The sequence below is a fragment of the Rattus norvegicus genome, chromosome 4 (assembly GCF_021556685.1).
Source record: "Rattus norvegicus strain SHRSP/BbbUtx chromosome 4, alternate assembly SHRSP_T2T, whole genome shotgun sequence".
NCBI classification, from domain to species: domain Eukaryota; kingdom Metazoa; phylum Chordata; class Mammalia; order Rodentia; family Muridae; genus Rattus; species Rattus norvegicus.
Genome location: NC_141537.1, coordinates 86,293,584 through 86,302,848, shown reverse-complemented (window position 1 = coordinate 86,302,848; position 9,265 = coordinate 86,293,584). Strand labels below are relative to the sequence as shown.

The 9,265-nt window shown below is 41.3% G+C and overlaps 1 pseudogene; it reads left to right on the top strand.

The window, feature by feature from the left end:
• Nucleotides 1–352: 352 nt before the first annotated feature.
• On the top strand, nt 353–5,707 carry LOC148006274 (large ribosomal subunit protein eL8 pseudogene; annotated as a pseudogene).
• The last annotated feature ends 3,558 nt before the right edge of the window (nt 5,708–9,265 follow it).

The window sequence follows — 9,265 nt, the reverse complement described above, 5'->3', positions numbered from 1 at the left end:
TTAGAAAACTGACATGGTACCACCCACACTGGAGTAGACCCTTTCATACCAATTACTAATGACAAGATTTAAGGTTGGTTTTCCCTGCAGCAATGTCCAAAGACAGGAAGTGACTGTATTGTGACGTCTCCGCCATCACTAATAGATTAACTTCATTTTATGGGTTCCCAGGAGATAATACACACTTAGGAGACAGAATCTTAAATGTCCTGTATAGGCTTGCCTTCCTACAGCCCCATCTTACGGGCACATTTTTTTTCAATTGAGGTTCCTTCCTCTCAGATGACTTTAGTTTGTGTCAAGTTGCCATAAAACTAGCCAGGACAGATTAGTGTACCAATTTGGACCTGAAATGTCTACCAAAGAATCAAGTGCTGAAGACCTGGTTCCCAGTAACAATTTTCAAAGGTAGGAAGTGATTGGTTTGTGAAATCTCTAACATCATTGACAGGTTCACCATTTTATGAGTTTCCAGGATGTGAAGGAAACTTAGGAGATGGAATCTAGAGAAGGGAGTGGGTACTTGAATGATGGCCCTGTGTCCAGAGATTACATGTACATCTCACTGATGGAAGACAGCTATTTGACTTACAGGCAGGTAAAAGGGCTAGCATAAAGCCAGCTACAGAAGCTGGCTACAGCAATCCTAAAGATGGTGAAATGGCTAAGTAGAATTGAAAGGACACTGGAGATTAAGGCTTCCTAATCCTGTAAGTGGCTTTGGGTGACCCGTGAAGATGGTTCACTACTCTCCTGACCCAGAAAACCCCACAATATCATGCAAATGAAGATGTTCAAATCCTCATGTTCTCTTAAGACCAGGTGTAAAAGTTTCCAGGCCACCAAGGGTATGCATATCTGAGAAGTCACCAAGTGTTTGAACGATGTCACTTTAAAGGAGTCATGTGAGCCATTCCAGTGGTATGAAAGTAGTCAGTAATTATATCTAGGCCTAACATTACTTCTTGACACAGAGTCAGTGGCTTTAAACAGTGCTGATAGTTTTTGCTGCACATGTTTGCAAATACCTAGAGTAATGCTGAGCTTAAGGGTTTAGATGCATATTCTCTGGTTATTGAACATACGGAAGGGAGCAATGCGTCGAAGATTTACCAATGAATTTATAGAGCCCATGACTGGGTTAAGCTGATTGTACTTAGATGACTGTCCCTGAGAAGAAACAAATTGTTCCAAAGTCAGAGGAGGAGGTTGCACAGAAGAAAATGAAAGAAATTTCCTAGAAGAAATTGAAGAAAGAGAAATCTATGGCATGGGAATAAATTCAATGTAAAATAAATGCAGGTAAAAGTTAAATAATTAGAGACCGAATAAAAACTAGTTCAAACTGGGAGTATGCAATTTAAAGAAGAAAGCAAAAATGCAAAAGACACTTATTATTGAAGTAAAGGAATGAGAAAAATGATGAAAGATGACTAATGGGTATATTTAATTTTATATCAGAAAGGTTAAAATTTATTGTTTAAAAATGTGAAGTTAAAACATGGCAAAGGATTGGTGATTAAGACATTCCACCTAAGAGTTATAACATCAAGAGAAAAGTAATAAATTTGTTTACTAAGAGCTCAGGTAAATGCTTCAAATTTCTCAGAAATTATACCCAGGGAAGACAAAGTATGAGCACAAAAGGAGGTGGAAAGGCACTGTGTGCCACAAAATCTGAGACCAGAAGATTTTAAATTGCAGAATTCAGTAGATTATCACTAATTATGAAGAAACACGGTGTCTTATTTACTGTTCTGTTGCTGAGAAGAGACACTATGACCAAGGCAAACTCTTCTAAAGGGAAGCATTTAACTGGGGCTTGTTTACAGTTTCAGAGGAGTAGTTCATCAAGGCAGGAGGCAGACAGGCACATCGATGGAGCAGTAGCTGAGAGCTTTACATCCTGACACATAGGCAGCAGGTACAGAGAGAATGGGCCTGGCTGGACATTTGAAAACTCAAAGCCTACCCCAAGAGACACATGTATTCCAACAAGATCATGCCCTATGGGGGTCATGCTCACTCAAAGCATCACATGAGCAAAATTACATTACAAATTTTGACAAGCAAATTGTTAAATTTAAACAAAATACACGGGTTTGATAGACTTTTTCTATCTTATTTTAATCTCTCTCTCTCTCTCTCTCTCTCTCTCTCTGTGTGTGTGTGTGTGTGTGTGTGTGTGTGTGTGTGTTGTTACAAGTATGTATACAGGTATGCCTATTAATTATACAATTGTATGAGAACAATGGACAATCTTGGGTCACTCAAAACCCACCGTTTTTGTTTGTTTGTTTTGATTTGTTTTGTTTTTCAGATAAGGTCTCTCACCGACTTGTAGTTCACCAAAAGGGTAGACATTGGCACTACTAAGCCCCAGAGAACAGGCTCCTTTTTCACCTGCCTCTGCCTTTCTAGTGCCTGAATACAAGGACATGTGGCCATGCCTGCCCTTTTTACATGGGTTCAGATCCTCAGGCTTGCAAGGGAAGTCCCCGGGCCTATTTAGCTTTCCTTGCTGTACATTGTCATCATTGGAATGACGTGTTTTAATTTGATAATTGAGAAAACACAGGAAAGTAAATCTGTGAAAATTGGGTTATGTTAGCAATGATCGTTATGTCTTTGAACTCTTTCATAAAGTTAAGTGGAAATTTCTGGTTTCTTTAGAAACTCAATTGTGTCATGTGATGTGTTTTTGGAAGCTGTCTTGTGAGAGAATGTTTTGCTGAAAAACACATGTGAGAGAATGATTTGCTGAAGAAAATATGTGAGAGGATGTTTGCTGAAACAGACAATTGAGAGGTCACGTGATGTTTTGCTGGAGCGGATGCCTGAAAGGGGGCCTGATGTTTGGAAGGAAAATAAGTAGAACTCCACAGACAGTGAAAAAAGGCTCATGCATTGCTACACCCTGCAGCACTTTGCTGGTCTTTGCTGGTCTTTGCTGGTCTTTGCTGGTCTTCACTGGTCTTGGTTGCTCTTCACGTCATAGAGAGAAATGCACCAAAGAGCTTCTCTTCTCATGGCATTCTGGCTGATTCTTGCCACTTTAACTGATTCCTGCAGATCTGGCTGAGCCTTGCAGTTTCCGCTGGATAGAACCACTGCTACTGATTCATGTTTAGTGTTTGCTGTTGGACTGGACTGATGTTATCCTGACTACAAAGAGTAAAATTGCCCCAAAGGATTACTTCTAAGCAGGCCCACAACACCCTTTTCCTATAAGCCTTCTTTTTCTCCTACCTCAGTTCAGTGGATTAGAAGGGAGGTTGAAGTATTCCAGAACCCTAAATAAAATAAGCTTAGAAAAATCTAAGTCTACAGTAACATGTCCCAACTGAGTACACAGTAATAACATTCTCTCAACTTAAACAGATTGTATCATAATTTGTGTCATAACTGAAGAAGTGGAAATTACATGTTTTAGGAAAAATTTACAACCTGTGCTTTTGAGGCAACTAACTTTCTTAATTTTTTTTAAATTATATAAATATATTTTACATAGATTCATCAAATAATTATATATACTAACACATGCATATGCACATATTTGTTTGTTTACCTCTGTTATATAATGACTTACTTCATAAAGGAATAAAAGTGTTACAATACATGTAGATCAGCACTGGTTTTTTTCTGTTGCTATATTTGAGAATAAGCTAGTAACTGACTTCTTTACCTTTACCTTTCTCATACATCCTAGAGAGTTCTACAAAAGCACTGCAAAGTGGGCTCCAACATTGTATCTTAAGTCTTCATCAAAACCCTTTACAGAGCTGATTCTGGAGAGAAATAACCCTAAGGTCGCTTATGTACTTCTCCTCTTCATTCCTGGAGGTTCCCACGGCTAATACTTTGTGAGAAGAATTCATGGATACAGTGGGAAAGAAAGAGTTGGTCAATGAAAGTGGACCACATAGATGAGCTCTCAGGCCAATCTATTTGCAAACAGGTAGAAAGATTGGGGAACCAAAATCCAGGAAATGATGGCCTAGGTCATCTTATGTCATATGCCCCTCAGAAAGTTCATGTCACTTGTGTGGGTAAACCTCATTTGAAGACTGCTGTCTGCTACCAGATTGATCCTTCTTAAATAGGTGGGTGTGTTCTGTGAACTTGTATTTTTTTCTTCTTAACGGGACTGGGGAAGTGGGGATAATATTGACTTAATGGTCAACAGGCTAATTTCCTTTCCATATACTTGAACATTCTTTTTCAGAGCCCAATTATGTCAGCTTATGACTAAGTTCTGGCCAGTGGGGATAATAACAGTCAATACTGAGGTTTGGTGAGTACCTGCCAGAGTTTCCAGGGAATTGTTTTCCCTGAACAAGGAACTGGATGAAGGCACATTGACAGTAGCAAGGAGAAAAGAGAAGTCATTAAGAAACAACACAGTCCTGAGGGAAGAAAAACACCACCACAGAGAACAAGTTTAAAGCTCAAGGGGAGGACATATACAAAGACTAGGCTTTGGGGGGTTCTCTGCACAGTGTGGGAACTCTGGCTCATTTACCTAGTTTGGTCTTCCTTGCTCATGCTCAGTTACATGTGGGCCTTAGGAGTGGATTTGAAGCCTCCCCCTTTGTCAACAGTTTTCCTCACATACTAATGCTGCAGCCTTTGTGCAAGGCCATCTAGACTTCATCCTCTATCCTACTTCCCTGCCTCAGCTTCCCCTTGAGAGCCATAGTCACAGAAGTCCTTTGGGGATAGCTAAGAATAAGGGTCTGTAATTTTTCATTTTAAATTCACTCCCTGCCAGAAAGAGACTACAAGAGTCTCCCTATTCTATCTAGCAGTTAGAGAGGATTTAGATCCTCTGTAGCAGGACTTGCTAAAATGTGGGCATTACAATTGGTCTGAAATTGCTATACCCTAGAAGTTAAAAACACAAGGCCCAGCTCTTTCCTCCAGCCAAGCAAAAGTTCCCAAAGAAAGAACAATGGAAAGAAGGTGGCCCTGGCCCCACTGTTGTGAAGAAACAGGGGACCACAAAGGTGGTTTGAGTAAAGAACTTCTGCATTGGTCGATATCCAGCTCCAAAGATATCTCACTCGATTCTTCAGATGGCTTTGCTATATCAGGCCAGAGTAGCAAAGGGGCTATCCTCTGTAAGTGGCTCAAAGAACCTCCCACCATTAACCAGATTCCCTAGGCTATGGACCAGCAAACAGATACCTAGCTGCTTAAGTTTGCCCACAAGTGCAGGCCAGGGACAACACAGAAGAAACAAGGCTGTTGGCCCTTGCTAGTAGAAAGCTGCTACCAAAGTTCCCATCTAAGAGACCTCCTGTCCTTCTAGCAGGGGTCAGTATAGTCTCTACCTTGGTAGAAAACAAGAAGGCTCAACTGGTGGTGATTGCCTACGATGTAAACCACATTCCTGCCTGCCTAGACATTCCACCCTCACTAGACAGAGGGTGGGGTGTGTGTGTCTCCTATTGCATCATCAAGGGAAAGGTCAGGCTGGAATGACTGGTACACAGAACATATTTACCAGGTTGCCTTCATACAGGTTGACTTGGGAAACAAGGGTGCTCTGGATAAGTTGGTGGAAGCTATAGGGACCAATTACAGTGACAGATATGATGAGATTCACTCTCACTGGGAAGACAAAATCCTGGGTCCTAAATCTGTGACTTGCATTGCCAAACTGGGAAAAGCAAAGGCCAAAGAACTTGCCACTAAACAGGGTTAAGTGTACAGTGCTGTTTTCTGTATGTAAATATAACTACAAAATTATCTTCAAAAAAGAAAAAAGGTTCAAAGAGTAACAATATGATTCTGTCAATGAATGACCCCCAAAAGGCAAGAGCAGAAAAACTGTATCCATATATTGCCCTAGAGTCATCCTTAGGTAGTGGGCTCCCAGGGGTGAGATTCTTGGGTTAGTCTCTTAATATTGTTTGACAAAGTATACTTATTGTTTTATACTGAGAATGTAGCAAAACACACAGGCATAATTTCAAGAAGAAAACCAGTGGTTGAATACGAGATTATTAGTTACTAATTACTAGTATGAGATTACAAATATTAAGTATGGATTATACTAGTCATGGCAGAAGGAAAAACAATGAAGAAAACCAAGACTTAAAGCAAGATTAAAACTACTGACAGGTACATAAATCTTTGCAAGTAAGAAGTTAAGATACTGTCTTTGCGAGGGTTTCTATTCCTGCACAAACATCATGACTAAGAAGCAAGTTGGAGAGGAAAGGATTTACTCAGCTTACATTTCCACATTGCTGTTCATCACCAAAGGAAGTCAGGACTGGAATTCAAGCAGGTCAGGAAGCAGGAGCTGATGCAGAGGCCATGGAGGAACGTTGCTGGCTTGCTTCCCCTGGCTTGCTCAGTTTGCTTTCTTGTAGAACCCAGGACTAACTGTCCAGGGATGGTACCACCCACAGTGGGCCCTCTCTCCTTGATCACTAATTGAGAAAATACCTTACAGCCTTTCAGCTGGATCTCATGGAGGCATTTTCTCAAGGGAGGCTCCTTTGTCTGTGATGACTCCAGCTTGTGTCAAGTTGACATATAAAACCAACCAGTACAGATACCATTCTCTTCTTTGAAGAGAATTTATAAGCCCTTTCATGGTTCACTGGTATAAACAGTATGTTCTTAAGGATGTGAAGAGTTCTAAAAAGAGAGTTTTGTTCTAGACAATTCCTTGAGTTCTAGCTTGTTGTAAATCTTTATACACTCTGTGGAGGTTTTAACAAACATCAGATGATCATTTATATCCTTGACAAGGCCCTTCTAGCAGCATTGCTTTAGCTGTTGTAGGTTATACACATCCTAGATAGTTACATGTTACAGGGTGTAGCTGGAGAAATAAACCATGTGTCTAGAATGTTCCCTAACCTTTAAATGAGGACTCCCAACAGTATGCCTTGTTACTTGGAAACATAAAGGGCAATTACCAAGGCCAGGATGACAATAATTCATTTCCGCCATCACTTGGATATGCTGTTACTTAAAGTGGGGTCCTGGGCTATTGATTAAAGTAGAAAATAATGCTTCTTTATTGGAGGAAAACTAACATTTTACTTACTACATCTAGAGTTACCTGAGGTGCCTCACTGGTGATCTGCAGTCACTTACATGGAGTGGTGCTTCAATAGGAAACTTTGGGAAGCTTCAGTATTTAGGATCCGTCATTTTCAGGTTCATACCCCATCCTCCCTTCAGATGTGAGACATTGTCCCTTCTAGTGCTTTCCCGCTTTGCAGAGGGGCAAAGTCTCGTTTCTTAGAATGGAGGGCAGTTTCTTTCCTATGTCCTGGTATCCCACAGTGAACACCTTCCCTGTAGAGCCCTCTTTCACAAGCTTGGAGGTTCTCTAAGGTATAGGTTATTACCTGCCTGAGAAAATACATTATTCCCAGGGTGAAGTCTATAAATTGGGCTTATTCTTATGTCTATGATGACTGATTCTGAGACCTTTAACCACACAATTTAATTTTTGTTGTTGAAACCCTCAAAAGTTAAATTTAAAGTTAACTTGGGGTACCTGGAGGTCCCTCCCCCCAAAATTCATACTTCCAAGACAGGATGCTAAATGGGATCAAAGTAGAATATTTAAACCTCAAAGGCACAGCATCTAAGGTGAACATTGATAAGGCTCATGTAGATAGCCAATAAGAGCAAAAAAGGTAAAAAAGTAATGCTTGTTACACACACTTAAAATGATACCTTTCCCTGGTTTTTTTAAAAAAAAAATACGGTAGAGAGATCTGTACCTTTACCTGCAGAACCATGATGCTAGCCTGTTAGCAGGGCTTTTTTTTTTTTAATTTTAAACATTTTTTAAATAAAATTTATTCTGATTATGGTTTCCTTTCACCAATTCTTCTCAGATCCCCCACCTCCTATCCCATCCAAACCAAAACCTGTTCCTTCTCTCTGGATAGAAAACAAATAGATATCTAAAATAATAATAAAATAAAATAATAAAATCCTGACTTTTCCTAACCTGCGATCTCTGGCTGCTGTGACAAGGAGGTCATCACAGTATCCCAGGGCTGTGCTGATGGCAATGGAGGTTAAAAAACAAAGTCAGGAGACATCCAGAGACCTGCTAACATCTGTGCCAGCCACACAGCTCAGCTAGGGAAAGATCCCTACAGACCTACTCTAAGCCTCATGGTACAGGTGGGCCATAGACATGCAGAGCCCGGACTCCTGCCACACAACAGCAAGTCCGGAAGCAGAAGACAACCAGAAGCTTTCCTGCAACTACACCATGAGATGCAGTAGGGGGAACACGTCCATAGAGCTTCCCAACAACATGCCACACGGGTGGGTTGCAGACACTTACAGCCCGCTTGCCACCATTCAATGCAGTGCAGACAGATGTGGTTACCCAGAGGCTCACCAGCCACATAGCTTCTGTTCAGTGGGAGCCACTACAATGTGCAAGTGTGTGGTGGACAGATGAGACAGAAAGAGAGGTGGAACAGTTTGAGCACTGTTAAGGGAGATGGAACTGGAGATATAAGGGAAGCAAGGCATAGCTTGTCAGTAGCCTCTATCTGAGGCCATGAGATTCTATCCATTTCTGGGAGAGCTGACCCAGCCCCTTGTCAGCTGCAGCACTTGAGAAGTGGTCCCCATGCCTAGACTTGGCAGCACAGTGAACCTGGATGCTGGTGTATCACAGGGTTTTCAGGGGAACCCACTTGAGGTTTAATAATAAAGAAAGGGAGACATCTGTATAGTGTAAGACTTGTTTGCTGGTGCAGTTCCTTAGCTAGCCCAACTAAACTTAACCAGACTTCTCTGCCCTGTTTCCCAGTTATGAGGCTTTCACTGTTGTACCTTCCTGCTTTGTCTATTCCCTTTCTGGTCTGTCCCTTGTCTGTCTTTCTGTGTCTGACTCCCTGATGGACAGGAATTTGTCTTCCAGCTTCTGTAGGTCCTTCTGCCCCAGCACCAGCCACCAGCTTTTTATTATGCAAAACACCACACTCCTTACTCATCCAGTTGGCTTTGTGAGCTAAGTTACCTTCCCCACTCCCCACAGCAGCTTGCATCACCATCCCTTAACAGGTGAGGAAGCAACAAATATTTACATATCCTGCTAGCCTGGAGCCATAGGTCCAGCAACTAACAATTGAGAACAAAAGGTTAAACGTTTTCATTGCCAGTAAATATTGTATTTGTGGGTTATCCCAACACTGGTAGGTAAACTGATTCTGAGGGTACTAGGGCTGAAGAACTGACCATGCCTCCTGCCAATGGTGCCATTGGG